General features: G+C 38.1%; 1 protein-coding gene across 4 annotated transcripts in view; it reads left to right on the top strand.

The window, feature by feature from the left end:
* The window catches only part of SEMA3D (semaphorin 3D), a 138,310-nt gene that overhangs the window by 28,455 nt on the left and 93,877 nt on the right, over positions 1 to 15,978 (top strand). The gene's annotated exons all lie outside the window — the stretch shown is intronic.

The following is a 15,978-nucleotide window of genomic DNA, read 5'->3' as shown; positions in this document are numbered from 1 at the left end:
CATTGACAGCCAAAATTTTTAATCAAATAAATTGAAAGAAATACAGAAAAGTGGGCACTTTTGAGATTCTGGAGTTCACATACTACCAAGCAGCACAGTTTATAATCTCTGTATTTAACTTTCCTTATTAAGTGATATGGAATAGAAAAATAAGATTTTTATATAGTATCTAAAAGCTTAGAAAATTAATGAGTAGTTTGAAGTACTGCCTTCAGCTTTCACAAATTTTTGGAGAAGTGAAGAGTCACCACACTAGAGGAGGTGCTCAGTAGCTCTGAGGGATGGCCCAAAGCAGAGAAATCTGCATCCTGCGTACATGATGAACAAGTAAAATACAGCTGAAACAAAACTAATGTTATTTTGAGCAGTTCCATGTTCATTGTATCTCCTGATTAATTTATTAGATTTTTTTTTTTTACGATTTAAGCTTTGCTTTTGCCAAATACCCATCTCAGAACTTTGCACCCTTCACTCTGTCAAGAGGCAGCAGTGTAAAAGTGGTGGGAAGAGAAGCTTTAGCAATATCTTTTCTCCTTTTGCCATTCTCCCAAAGCAAAACTTGGAGACTCTCTGAAGCCATTTGCCAGCATTTACTATTAATCTACAGTCTATATCTACATACTAAATTTTTTTTTTGAACCATATTCAGTGGGTCATATAAATAAGTCTGCTATCCAGCTATTATTCATCTAAGAAGCAATACAACCAATTTTATTGTGTTTTTCCTATTGCAAAATCTTCTGTCTTCTTTTTAAATTTCCTAAATTTTTTTTTTGGTTTTTTTGAAAGCAGAGTGTGTGCAGACACATTACCTGCCAAACTCAGAGAGACTGCAGACATAGGTTCCAGTTTTTAAGTTTCTAGGGCTTTGTGCATTCAGATTCAGACATTCTAACTTTGAACATGCAGATATTTTTTAGTCATTTAATCTTTGGAAGAAAAAACCCATATTGGCGTGGAGGAAAATATAGAAATGCAGTCTATAAGCCCATGAAAGAATGTCATTTCATTACAGCAGCTTAACAAGTTATCATACATCAGCTGAAGCATTGTAATTGTCTGTCTGTGCACTTGAGCTTGCCCAGAGTGAGGTAAACATCCATATTGTCGAGGGATTACTCATTAAATGAAGCATTATGTTTTAGTACTGAGAAGTCTCTGCTGTCCTTCCATTATTTTCTACTTTAAAGACAAATTTATTCTGCATAAGAGTAATTTTAATTATGTGGTTTGCTGTGTGTATATGTTGGATGCTTTTCAATAGCTCATGCAGACTGTAGACAAACACATACATATGTGCACATACAACATTTTCCCTGCTATAATTTGGTATTTCTGGCACTTTTCAATAGCAGGGTCAAGGCCAAACTGTAGCTACCTCTGGAAAATCTTAAAAGTAGTGTAGCTTTTCTGTTTTAAAACCTAATGAAGACTTTTTTTTGTTTTTTTCAGAAAGTGTAGTGTTTTCCACCATAATTTCAGTGTTAGTTTTTGATAAAAAATCATGAAACTTTTGGATGTGTGTATTTTTTGAAACAGTTCTGAAACTCACTAGGCAGTGAAAGAAATATGTTAAAATTGTTGACCCACTGCAGATACTAACTTAACTTGAAACTTGACTTTTGATAGCTACAATCAAAAGAATTAAATATTTTTTAATTCTAAAGTATTAAATATAGATAATTTGATCCTTTGGAATAATCACTGAACTGAAAACTTTGCTGTTTTTGTAGAGAGGAACTTTTTTTGACAGGGCTCACTGTAGTATTTCTGTGAGATTAACCCATTTGGATGTTTACTACCTCTCATGATTCACTCTGTGGGATGTTGCTAAAAAGGTTGTGTTCTGACAGGTCCTTAAATTAATGCCTCTGTGTGTATGAAGCATAAGTATGGAGTATATAAAGTACAATTGTTTCAAGTATTTATATTTATCTACTGATCCACTAGAATCTAACAAACTCAAAAGAGGAATCCCTTTCATGAGCTGTAAATTTCAAGTTCTGACCTATTGACTTCATGAGAATAAAAATTCTCCATTGGGAGTAAGATGTTCATCATGTCTTAACATAAAGTCCAGGAGTCAAGGAAGTGCCTGACTGGAATAAACAAGTAGCTCATCCAGTCTGCCACTCTGGCACCAAGAGTGGGTAAGACCAGATGTTTCAACGGAAGGCATAAATCTTCACAATTTTACTGTTCTAAATTGCAACGTGGTGTTTCTTACATCACTCACACCTTGAAACATGAAGATTAATAGAGCTTATAACTCTATTTCCACCTAGTCAACTTGTAGCATAAATCTTAAAATACATTTCTTAAATTATTTAACAATTTTGAGAACAGAAGATTTTTAAGATATATTATTGGCTTGTGCAAAAAATAAAACCCTTCATCCCACCCCCCCCTTTATTCGAGTAAAACTTCTGGATGTGAGAAAACCTGGTCATTTCAGTAAACTGAAAGTGAATTTTACTGCAATGTGAGAGAGGCAAAGGGCCTTGTCAGGGAGAGAGGTGACGAGCTCCCCAACTGCAGGGTGCTGGATACCTTTTCCATCCTACGTGCCTGAAGGTACCAAGAATGATGTGGGGTGTTTCTCTTTCACTGGTCTAAGGTGTGTTTTTGCCCCACCTGTGTATTTGCAACATTGGCAAAAACTCATTTTGTTGAATGTTCAAAGCTGGTCCTGGATTCTCATCAAAGATTTCATTGTGAAGTGTTACATCTCATCTTGTGCAGTGACCATAGCAAGATAATTTTCTTTGGCAGCAAACACTCATTAAAACTGACCACTACTATCACCTTCTTAATCTCCTCTGACCAATTTTCACTTAATTTCCCAATCACTGTTTGAGAATATAATACAAAATAAAATAATGAGGTAGCATGTGTAATGCTCCTAATGCTGAAACAGTTGGATGATCTTCACAACTAAATCAAAATTTCCTTTTTTTTTTTTTATTACTCAGTGGAATCTACTTTCTGGCTCATATTATAGAGGTGGTGGTATATGAGGGAAAATAAATACGTTCTTACATTGCACTGTCGGTATTGGAAGTGGTCCTTCACACGTTGGGTAGCAGACACATAAAATTGTTTGCCAGATGGTGTTGTAGATGCAAGAATTTTACAAGAGCTCAAAGGGATGCTGGATAAGTACTTGAAAGTGATACCTACTTGGGGTTTACAAAATAGACAGGCCACAGTAGGCTCAGGAAATCTCCTGAGCTGAAAATAGATGGAGAGAAGAGGGAGCACTAAGGGTGGGGAAATATACATGAATGTTCTATAATTATTCTTCTTTACACTTACTGTTGAAAAGATACTGAATGAGCCTTCAGTCTTGCCATTACAAACATTTTTATAGTCTTAGTTAAGTAAGGAGCTGTTGTGTGAGAGGTTTTTTCTGGAAGAGGAAATGAATGTTGAAGGTGGAGAAAACCCAGAACTCCTTAAATGTAGAAAATCAGTAAGGTGTTTTGTGATACATACTGTTAAGGAAAGCAAATTGAGAGATAACTTTAATGTTGAAAGAAGCTCAAATGTGATTACTTTCTCAGATACCGACTGCATAGGTTTCCGTTCTTGCTTTTTTAGCTTTTACATTTGATATTACTGTGAGGAATGGATTTGCATTTTTTCTTGGTGATTTCTACTGGTGATTCTCCAAGTACATATAGAAAGCATTTTCTGATCTAGCAGCACATCTCCTATGTCCTACATGCTGCTTTCTAAACCTGCAGCTGAACTGAAGTTCCATAACTTGCACTACAGTACACACATACTATTCATAAACAAACAACTAGCTGTAGCAACTATGTCTGCTGAAGATGTTCCTCTTTTTCAGAAAGGAGATCTTTATGTGGAACAATTAAAAGGGGCATGGTCAATTTATAGTTCATGAGTCAATCCAGTGACTCACGACACTGAAATTTATTATGCACATAAGGCATTTTTTTTAATCTTGGTTTTTTTCATTTGTCTCATCCTTTGTTAGGGTTGGCCTTGCATGCTGGATTCTTATCTTTTTATTGTTTTGTTTTTTTGAATGTTTATACAAGGACTTCTGAAAAACAAGAATGTGGCTGAGGTGTCTCTAAAGGAACAGAGATGCCAAGGCTTGAGTGGGCTTTTTGAATTGACTCACTCACATTGGCATGTCCTGACCGCCAGAGCTGAGTTACAACTTGTAAATGTCACTGGAAGCAGCTGACTTTCTTATCATCCATAAAATTTGAGTTTGTATTTGGCAGAATTTTTGTTGCAAAAAAAAGTTTAGGAAAAAAGTTATGGTTATCATTGTTACTATTGCTGTTCTTAATATTATTATAATTATTGATGGTGGTGAAAATTATAACTATCCTTACTCCCAAAATTGCTCTACTTGATATTGAGAAGACCAAAACTCTGCTGCAGTGTTTTTCTTTGCATATTTTAATATTTTGGCAGATAATGTCAGAGTTGTATCAACCATCTGAAATAACTACTTGCTGATCATTAGCATGATTACAACCCATGAGCTTATAGATACTCTGAAACCTGTCAAGAATAAGTGCTGTGAGAAGGTATTTTTCCAGAAAGTCCATTTGAAAGAAAAGCTGCTTTTTGCCTCCTCCCAGTTTATTAGCGGCGTGAGACGATAGCAATTTAGCAATCATTTTCTTGGTACAAGCTATTAGTCATCTTTGTTCTTTTGAGATGATGTTTTCAGTGGGCTTTTTTTTTGGCATTAATGGCACTTCTGTCACCATATGGCTTAGTCAATTACAGATCTCCAGAGTAACAAAACTCACAGTTTATGTGTTATGTTTCTATGCTTTTCTCGGGGTCCACAGAAATGTGACTATTCTGTGTGACCTAGAAGGGGAAATGTGAGACCCCGCCCTGCATTGCACATTGCACAGAAAGAATCAGTAATGAGCTCTTTCTGTGCCTCAGGAGGAGCACAAAGCAGCTGGAGTGGGGGTAAGGGTCTAGACAGCTGATCTCAGTGAGGATGGAGGATGGTCAGCTCTACAGAGAAAATGTTCGATAGCTTGTCAATTCATGACCCTGAGGTCTAAGAGACTTCCCTTCCCTCAGACAAATGGGATCACCCCATTAATATGAATGGTTGAACTTCATTTGACATCAGTCAGTCCAGGGTCTGAGTGCAAGTACATTATTCCTGTGCCATTAATGCAAGTCACATACCCCAGCTGAGCAGACAAGGGAAGCAGAGTTTCCAGAAGTCATTGTTGTTTTGCTTTTGCAGTATGATGGGAAGATGATCAGTAGGTTGATTCCTTTGCAACTGTGTTCCATGCTTGATAATCTTTAAGATGTTTTTTGCATTTGATAAAGTTCATCTTTAAATTTGTGCTTGTTTATTTAAAACTGATATGCTGCATCAGATAGTCCATTCGACTGGGTAGAAAGAAGCATATCACGTTTAAGATAGTGACATTGATAACTAGCAATTAATATAATCTGATTCCACTCTTTGTTCACTTTAAATCCTCCTGGAATGTCAGCTGAGTACATTTAGCATCAGCTTCCTCAGCTGTTAAACTGAAATAGTAGGAATGCATTTCCTTTGCAATGACTCAGTAATTTATTATATACTAGTTACTGCATATTTTAAATTGAATGTATGAAAGGTATTATAAAAGTTTTGAAAACTATATCTTATTAGTGTTTTATTACTCTCTAGGCACAGAAATTTTGATTTTGCATTGTGATTTAAATAAACGATTATTAAAAATCAAGGTTTAATTTGCTTAATTTGGTTTTCACCTATCTCATTTTAGAGATAAGTGGTTACTGTTCAGTTTGTTCAAAGACATCCAAGGACCGAGGTTCCTTTTGAACAGCCAATATCTAGTTTTTCTCATGATTTATTCCTAGTAGTTTGGTTTTTCTTGTTCCTTTTGAAGAAATTGCCCTTTACAGGGTCTCTCTGTGTAAGGCTGTTGTATAATGCATGCTCATTTACTTAGTTATATTTGTAAGCTCCAGCTGTGCCCATCACTTGCTAAATCTGTCATTGAAGGATTTTGTTTTAAATTCTGCCTGGCTTTGTTTTCAGATGTCTCTGAATTCCTTCCTGTGTTGAGTCACAGCTGTGAAAAGAGAAATCTACCTCTTTAATTCAAAGGGTCAGTGGTTTAAAACCCACTAAAGCCTGATGGGGAATGGCTTAAGGAAGATAGTTAATCATAATGATCCCAAGGCTTCATAAACTTGCATGGGGCTCATCTGACATGAAGAGTCCTGGATATCTTCAAGCCCTGGTTCTTTGAGGAGTGGCTGCTTTTACCAGAGAGTGGAATTCTCTATAGAACAAGCACCTGTGGTGGATTTTTGCCACCTGCTCAGCTGTGGCTATGGAAACACAACTTAATCTTTTTCACCACATCTCTTTTCTAGCTAAGAGAGTGTGGAGACCAAATCCTTCCGAGTCATTTTTCACCCCTCAACCTTGAGAAATATTTAGTGTGGTAACTACAATGGCTTCCACTCCTTGATACAACTGGGAGATAATTAGCAGCAGGAAGGAGCTGCTAATTTGGACAGAAAAGAGGGGTCAGCCTGGAACACAGAGCTGATATCTCCTGGGTGAGCAGAACCCATTGGCTTGATGCGAGTGTCAGCAGTTTGTTCAGTGGCATTTCTCACGCAGCTTCTTCTTCTAGCTCCAGTGGGGGAATCCTGGAAGAAATCCCCTTCTGGTCTCATCAGTGTAGACAAAAACGTTATTTCACATACAGTGTCAATAATTTTGATACTCAGTTCTGTGTTTAGTTTTCATGGGATAGGCAAATCAGGACTGTGTGGGTGAACTATACTTGGCAGCTGTGTGATACTGAATTAAGTTATACAGCTAATGCAGTGCTTGTATCTATTCTATGTGTACTTCACTTGTCCTATGCACACATTCCTATTCTGTATGATTTTATGAGTTTATGATCTGCTTGCGAATCAGCTCTTGAATTGGTGCAGCTTTTGGACAGTTTTATAAAAGGAAAACGATCCTGATTTCAGTCCAATTTCAATACTAAAGTAGATGATTTGTGAGAAAATCTGGTAGGTGTTTCCCTCATCAGAGCAATCCCTGGAAAGATAAGATCACCAGAGAGTAGGAAAAACCATTTGATGTCTGTCAGACACTTAAGTTTAAGTGGAAGAGTGTTGGATGTTGAGGAAGATCCTCAATGTGTGACTCGGTTCAGTTATTCATTTGTCTGTTAATTGTTAAAAGAATTAGTAGAAAAATTACGGTTGAAAGAAACATGAGGAAGTCATATGGTTCTGTTTGTAGCTCAAAGAATGGATAACTTCAGCTTTGGATCAGATTGCTCAGAGCTATGTCCAGTCAAGTTTCAAATGTCTGCAAAGACTTCTCTGAGCCCCTGTTTCAGTGGTGACAGTCCTTGTAGGCAATGAACCCTAGAACTCCCTCAAGGTCAAGACTGCCTCATCATGTTAGGGGAGAATGATTACTGGGGAAAAGGAAATTATAGTGGTGTTTTACATCCTACCTTTTTTGTATTGGTCTTCTGGTTATGGAACTCCCCCAGTAACTAACTGGTTAACTGTATAAAAATCTTCCCTGCTTTTCAAAGAAGTACTGATTCATCTATGCACTCTTTGTCCTCACTTCGTCCTCACGAGACAAAGGAAAGTTATTGTGGTTTTAAACCAAAGTGGAAATATTTCTGTGTTGAATGGAGGAGGTGATGCCTGAATTCTTGTTTTCTTTTTCCGTATGGCTGTTTCAGATTCCAGGAACTGTCATGCTAGCACCCTTCACAAAGCAGCTTAAAAATAGACCAGCAAAACAGCTATTGCACCAAATATAAATTGATTTCTGCTGTAGCACAAGCGCAAAGTTCTCTGAGGGTCTGATAGCAGCATGTTCTAGCCCCTGAAAGTGGTAAAGTTGATGATCAGAGGACACAGGACTGTTAAAGCTTTTTAACCTGCTGTCTGAACTCACACTGGCAGCATTTTACTCCTTACGCAGCTCTATGAAGTTCTTTGTAGAAAATGAAACTGTTATTGCTTGCAATTTTCTGCAGTTTGCACAAGAACTTAAATCAAGTGTAAAACCCTGGAAGAAGTGATACATGAAGTCATAGATCTCACCACAGGAATCACAGCCAGTAGTCTATTGCCCCTGGGGAGAAGGGTGGATGACTAAGGCACTGCCTGAATGTTGAGGGATGTGCTCCTAATGCTGGTGTGACCTTATCCAAGGGATGTCATATCCTACGGTAAAAATTAATTGACTCATAATGACAAGGACAGAGGATAGAGAATAGAGGTATTAAAGCTTTTAAATTGCTCAGGTACTGTGGTGATGAGTACCTGAGGGAAACCCATAAGAGGAATACGTCCACATTGAGTTAGTGACTTGTGTAAGCTTATATAGAGGCACTGCTTCTTCCCTGTCACCAAATGTAATGAAATCAAATGTTCAAAAAAACTAGGAAGAAAGCAAATGTGTTCAGCCTAACAATAAAATAACTGGGTTAAAGGGACAATAGAGATCACTGCACTGCAATGTACATGTTCATATGTGTATCATTTTACATATTGGCTGCACAAAATGTTGATCCAAAATTAGTTGGACAATGGATATAAAAACCCCTCCTCCAATAGAGTTCAAGTATATCAGCATGAATTATTAAATCGAAATTTGTTGGAAATGTAAATCAAAATCCTTCCGGCATGTCTTTCCCTGTGGTATAGTTTATATATTGAAGCTCTGTAGACTGTGCTCTACAGAGTTCACTGATAGTGCATCATGTAATGAGGCCATACGTTGATGAAAGGAGTTTTAGGAAAATATGCCATTGAATATCCAGCAAACATATTTGATCAAAGCCCAGCTGCCATATGAAGTGCACATTTTTTAACCGTCACTAAACTGTATTAGCCTCAATTCTTTTGAAAACTATAAGATTTGACTTTTACACAGCTGACAATAGACTAAGTAATACTGGCAGTTAATGAAACATCCTATCAGCATTAGTGAAGTAAAAAAATATCCCCAAAATGGTTAATTATATTAAGATGCCAACTACAGCATGCAGTTGCCTTAACATTTATAATATTCTGTTTTTCTCCGAGTCCCATAATCAACTTTGAGATACAGCTGGGGAATCATTCTGTTTTACTCTTAGAGTCCCACAGGCATCTATATCTATAAGATACATCTGGTGAATCTGTGAGTGCCTGCAAGCATTTAAGCACAATTGCAAACTAGTTGGCAATACATTACTGCCTATATCAGATAAATCTAGCTACAAATTTTAGCACAATAAAGCCTTGGCTGTGAAATGACATTAACATTATAAATATAATTGTAAATGTAAATATTTGTTCTTTATTTCTTTCAATTTTGGGAAGGGTTTGTTTTGGGGTTTTTGTGGTCGAGTTTCTGATTTAGTAGAGTCTGCTGGGTTGTGATTCTATGGACGGTCTGGGTAGCTGCAGGTTCTGCCTGCACGCAGAGTTGGCTGGCTGGTTTTGCCTTTGATGCATGTATGGCTAAAATGTGTAATATACTGTTGTATAGTATGCAATTAATGGAGCCATACAGCAGTAGGAGCTGGCTTAGGTTTGGATTGCTTGGATCAAGGACAGAAGAGCCCTACCTACTTGTATCTATTAGATACATCTATGCAGAGAGTTCGTTGGCTGTACCCTTTCAGAGGATACACTATTGTTTACCTTGCTGCTGTGTCGTGTGTAGGAGTAAGTCAGGACTTGATACATGACAAATTTCACCAGAGTGCTGCACTATTTCCCCATCAAGCGGGGTTTTTCACAAACATGCAAAATACATGGTAGAGCAAGTGTCTATTCAAGTAACTAATATGTAAAACACCCCATTGCCACTAGTTACTGGTAACTCCCAAAAATATCAGCCAGTTCAGACTTCTGGTGATAGAATCGTCCCTGCTAGAGGAGTTACGCTCCACTCCTGAGAAGTTAGAAGGTTTCCTATGAAAGGAAATACAGAGAACAGTTTTTCCATAGAGAAACACTGGCAAGAATTCCTGGAGATGAAAAAGAGACTGTAATCCTTCCTTTGAGTTGGCCATTGTAGATTTATGTTTCTTCCAGCAAAAGAATGGTAGTTGCAGTATCAGTGGTTAGCTGGCTTGACAGTGCTGTCTGGGGTTAATTCAGGCTGCAGCTGAACAAATGCAATCTGTTAGTGCTTAAATGTCCAGGCAGGTCTCCCCAAAATGAGCATTTATTTTATCTGATGGCCATCATGACACTTTTCTGGCTTTTAAGTATTTTCCCAAAAGCAAGCCAAGGCTGTTCCACAGGCAAAGCATCCTGCAAGTGCTCTCTCCCTGTCTGCTATAGTTAGAGCTGAGCCAAGCCACCACAAGTGCTGCAGGTGGTGACAGACATTTCAGAGGAAAATTCTCTCTCTTTGAAACCCTTCAGACGTCACAGCACTCGGCAGGAAGCGGTTTCCATCTAGTCTACCTTTTCATTAATGTCTCTAGGAATTTTCATGCTACTGCCTTTTTCTTTTCTTGGATACCACAGTTACAAAACCCATCTTAGAATCACTTTTCATAGCTTGAGAGGGTTTTTTTTGGTCTGCTGGGGAAACACACTGTACTTAAAATAATGTAACACTGAGGTTTGGCTTACGGTTCCTTTTGATTCTTATGTGTTGCTAAATCGTGCCCTACACTGCTTTTTTCTTTGGCTTGTGTTGGGATTTTGGTTTTTCTTTTTTTTTTTTTTTATGGTCAGATGTGTAGGGTGTTCTCATGTCGTTCTAAATAAAGAGCCTATGGGAAGCTGTTATTACAGGTGTAATACCTGAAGTCATAGTTCCTTCCACAAAAGAAAACAAGGGAAAAAAAAAGAAGAGAAGTATCAGAGATGCATGTGCATCTAACTTCAGAGTGAAAGGCATGTTGATATTTCTGTGTGAAGATACAAGCTGCGCATCTGATTGGTGGGACGTTTTATTCATGTGCTCACCTCCTCTTTGCAACATCATTATCAGAAGACAAGGTGCTTTCCAACCCACCTGATCCTATCCCACCTTTTTTCACAATAAATATTGTGCTTGAGAAACAGGGAATAGAATGTAAAACTATGTGTCTGATTTTCTTCATTTTTCAGGAGACACAATATACAAAGGATTAGGGTTAAAGAGTAGCATTTGTTTTATTGTCAGTCTTGGATTTATGTGTTATATGTCTAAAAGATATAATACCACAGATAAAATTACTCAGAATCACCGTTACTAGTGATATATAACACGCCTGTGTGCATGGCTGTCTGTCTACCACTTTCTGAAAGGATTAGTTCTCCATCTATGTGAAATCTTTGGGTGTAATCCTGATCTCACTGACATTGACTTGAAAAATATCCTGGTATCTTTTGAAGGTAAAGTGTTCATTTCCTATGTGTATAATTTTAGGTGCCTGATAGTAAATTTCATGGTCAGATAAGCTCTTCATAGCAATGTGACACAGACCACTCTCTATAAATTACCCATTCCTACCTGTATTTATCTCCAAACAGATGACATGCCTGTAAGAAATGCTTTCATCAGTAGATTGGCTTCAGAAAGATCCAGAAAACTATTAAAAATGAACAAAATAAATGAGTTTCTTCATCCTTCTTTTCTCAAATTTCACTTTTTTCATCACCATTTTTATTATAGTTTGAATTTATCTTAATGAATAAAAAATCCAGCGTAATCCTCAAAGGTATTTTCTCTCTCTGTTGGAGAGCTTTATTTATTATCATGTGATTCTCTGCAATAAAAACAGATTTTTGCTGACTCTTTGTTCCCTCAGGTACATCCTCCTTGTGTCTCAATCCCTTCATTTTTCTTTGCTCTATTTGACTCTTCTCAGGTGGGAATCAGAGCAGTGTTTTTTCTTCCCTTCCCAATTACTCGTGTTGAATGGATAGTGCATAAATCCTGTGAGGAGCTCAGTAAAGGCAAAGCCTTTAAAGCTTTGTAAAACTCATTATAAGCTGGGTTATGCTTCATATGAGTATTTGCTAATCATCTGTGTATTTAACAATAGCAAAGGCTGCTCTATGGCAAAAGCTCATCTAAACCAGAAACACTAAACCCAATGATTTAAGCAAAACAAAATTAAAAAAAAAATCACCTACTGTAGGCCCTTTTATTGTACCATTGTCTTTTTATTCTGTAGTTTTTCCTGGTGTTGGGAAGTTATGTAATGCTGATCTGGGGTTTATGTAAAAAGCAGTATTTTTCAGAATCCTTGGAAGAGAACATTTCCTGCACTATAAACAGCACAAAAACTACTTAATAAAGAGGAGAATGGTGATGAATAATAACTCTTTACCAGTTCTTGGATGGAGTTTGCTTTAACTGAGATTCATAATGAAGAGAAAAGCCTCTTCTGCCAAATAATATATCAACAGACCATCTATTTAAGGGGTACAAGAACATAGTTTCATTGTACTCTGGATGAATGTCATCTCTGTTGTTCAAGAAGTAAGTTAAGAATGTTAAGTCTAAAGATGTAATTTTATTTTTAGTCTATTTGATTTTATAAGTTATTAATCTGAGTTACGTATGCTTGTAGTTTTCTCTCTTATTAACAAAGAGTATTCAATATCCAACTCATTATTATAGTACAGTTTTGGATCACATAGTAGACAACCATAGGAATTTTTCTTTTGGCATATATATGATAATTCAAAGGTAAGACATCTACAGGTATATGCATTGGACACAAATATCTGTATATTTGTAGTTAAAGAAACATGCTTTAAATTTGTATGCATATATGTAAATGACATGTACTTAATAAAGAGATAGGAAAGAGAGAACATACTTTTCAATAATCCATAATCAACAATAATCTTTAATCAACATGAGCCAACTCAAGGTTGTTCTCAATTTTCAGTTGTCACGGTTTGTAACATTGCTATGAGATCCAATAAAACTGAGCCCTATCTCTTTATTGGAATACAAAATTCTGAATTTTAAAATGACCTTGAAAAACTAGTGCTGGAAACAGGTTTTAAATTATCCTCCAACTCCATAAAGGTTTTTGTTATGGAATTAACTGAGAGCTACATGAACTACTGTTAAAAAAGTGTATGTTTGCAGATGGGACACAGTCCTTTCAGCTCTGGACTTCATGACGCCAGGAGAAGTCAGAAACTACACAGTATTTGTGAATGCGAGATTTTGCACTTAGATAGGTTTGAGCTGAACGATCTGAAAAACCTCCCATAAGCACAGAGCTCCTCACTGTCTGTGTGTCTGAGAGGGCTGAAGAGCTCTGTTTATTGCCACAAAGGACCTGGAATAAATTACGTTTAGTAAATTGGCTCCAGGTTTTCTTGTTTCAGACAGTAGCTTCGGAGCAATCTGTTTTATAGGCTCCACTAAATCTGACCAATTGCAGGGAGGTGACACCTCGTTTAGGGGACGTGACATCACGCCTGTGCCAGTCAGGTCCAGCTGCCTCTCTGTGTCAGGATGGCAGGACACCAGCAGTTCAGCTTTTTGTCTTTTGGCAGTTTAACCTACAGCCCATTACAAATTTATGAGCCCCCCAGGGAGGTCCAAGCAGGATGGAGCCGGGCTCCTTGGCCCCTCTTCAGCCTCTCGCCCCCCATCCCTACGTGGGGCAAATAAAAGCTCTTTTATTCCACTGGAAATGCCCCTATTTCAGCGAGGTGTGTGCATAACTTCCTTCCACAGTCAGTCCTGCAGGTGATAATTAACACAGTGCAGATATTTCCTAGCTGAAGCCAAGGTGGGAAAGCAGCTTTAGCCTCAGTAGTTTTCTTTTCAGACTCTTTTTCCTCATTTATTTTGGGACTGTTCATGATGAGGAAGTTTTAGAACATGCTGGTGCTTAGCAAAAGTATTGAAGAACTAAAGGAAACTATAATTTTTCCTTCCATGACAGAACTCTTTTTACTTTTCAGGGGAGGAAAGAATGGGGGAGTCAGATTTGCTTTTAGGTTTTATATTTTATTTCTGCTCAGGAGTCTGCTTCTGAGCAATGTGACTGTGGGTCTTTTAAGCATAGGACACTGATTAACATTACATGTGTTACAGAGGAAGGATATTTCCCCAAGATTAATGGCGAGTTAGTTGCTCTGAAGTTCATTAACCTGAGCTAGTCATTAGACTGTTGGAAAGACTCTGTGTAGAAGCTGAAATTGTATTAGAGGATCATCATAAACTAAAAATATATGTGACAATCTGGCCAGATTGCAGTGAATTTAAGACAGGACAGTGTTGGCTTGAGCTCACAGAGTAGCTGCCTCCAGTACAAACTAACCGCCTTGTGACAGCAAATGGTTTTTCACAGACATTATTCAAATAAAAGGGGAAGGGGGGGGGAAAAAAAGGAAGGTTCCCATTAGCAAAAGAAGCCTACATGAAAAAATGAGGTTGGGGGGTGTGGCCAAGGCCCAAGTTCAGCAAATGACAGTGCATTCCAGCAACTGGTGTTTCATTTTTTTCTGTAAGTGCCAAATTTAGTCCTGATTCTTCACTGTATTTTGCCTCAGGAAAATGAGCCCCAAATCCTTTGGTGAGACCCCTGTTGGCTGAGGCCCAGACCCTCAGGCCACGAGTTCTCAACATATTTGCTGTGAGACTGGCTCCTTCTTAATTGCTTTTTTTTGAAGTATGGTTTGTCACTATCATCCTACTGGAGAGGAACAGGGCTGGTGTCTCATCTTTATACAATCTTCCCCCTCCTCCCTCCCCTTCTTTTCCCCTTCTTACCTCTAAATTCATTTCTTTAGGGTGATATAACCAAGACAGTCTAATCAACAGCGGTCTTTCAGGGTCCACCCTCAAATAGATGTATTGGCACAGAAGGAATAAGGATCTTCTCTTAGGATCCAATACTGTAATAAAGGGAGGGGAAGGGAAAGATGAAGCAGAAACATTTCACATTTGTTTTATTTTCTTTCCATGTCATCTCATGAAGATGTAGTGACATTCAGACACTGAATGTGAGTGTTGAGGAAGGGACTGAGAAGAAAGAAGTTCAAGGTTCTGCAATAGGAACGATGTTTTGGGGGTTTTATGAATTATTTTCCTTTGTCTCTTACCCCATTATGCCCTTCCTGCACACCCCCTTGTCTTTTGATATTGACAGGTGGTCTGGAGGCTCAGAAAGACTGAGCTTCATATGAGAGAGATCTCCTGTGGTGGAGGGAACTGAAGAGGTTCCCTCTCCATCCTTTCATGCCAGGAAGGATGGACTGTCTGCATCATGAGGTGCCAAGTTGATTCTGGGTGCTCTGACACCAGCACTGCAGTGAGCTGGTGTGTCAGACCAGGGGAGAGGCTCAGGGGCCACGAGCCCCTGCACCTCTCATGGGCTTACAAGAAACCTCTCCTTTGATGTCCATGCAAGTGCTGGCTGATGTGGGCATTAGGATTAGTCTTTTAATCAAGCAGTTCCAGTACCTTTCACAAAAGAATTTTCATGGCAAGTCATGGGCCATTAATCTCTCCACTAACCATAACATTTCCTTACTCCTTGCTTTACGGCATTACTCAAACACTGACATTTGTCATTTCACCAACCATCTCCCTTGACCTCTGGCATCATGCACTTGCAGGGGGAAGGATCTGGTCTCACAAATATTTTCATACTCTGATCTCTGTGATTTATTAACCATCGAGTTCTGCGTTCAGAACTCAGGATACCATTTCAAATGATTTCACGTGCAAAACTGGAGTTATTGGGCAAAAGAGATACCTGATAACTAGGTACAAACGGGACACCAGGGTTGCTGTTGCTTTTTTCAACTAAAAAATTTGTAGTGGCTGTGTGACCTTGAGAAAATAGGTTCACTGCAGCTTTATGATTCCGTTTTTGGATAGGGAAAATAAGGACAGTGATAATTGCTTTCATTTGTAAAACACTTCAAGATTTATGGAATATGAATGACTGTTATTAAGTGAAAAGTGTTGCAAAG

This window comes from Lepidothrix coronata, unplaced genomic scaffold (assembly GCF_001604755.1).
Source record: "Lepidothrix coronata isolate B3197 unplaced genomic scaffold, Lepidothrix_coronata-1.0 Scaffold20, whole genome shotgun sequence".
NCBI classification, from domain to species: Eukaryota; Metazoa; Chordata; class Aves; order Passeriformes; family Pipridae; genus Lepidothrix; species Lepidothrix coronata.
This window is presented reverse-complemented; position numbering and strand designations above follow the sequence as displayed.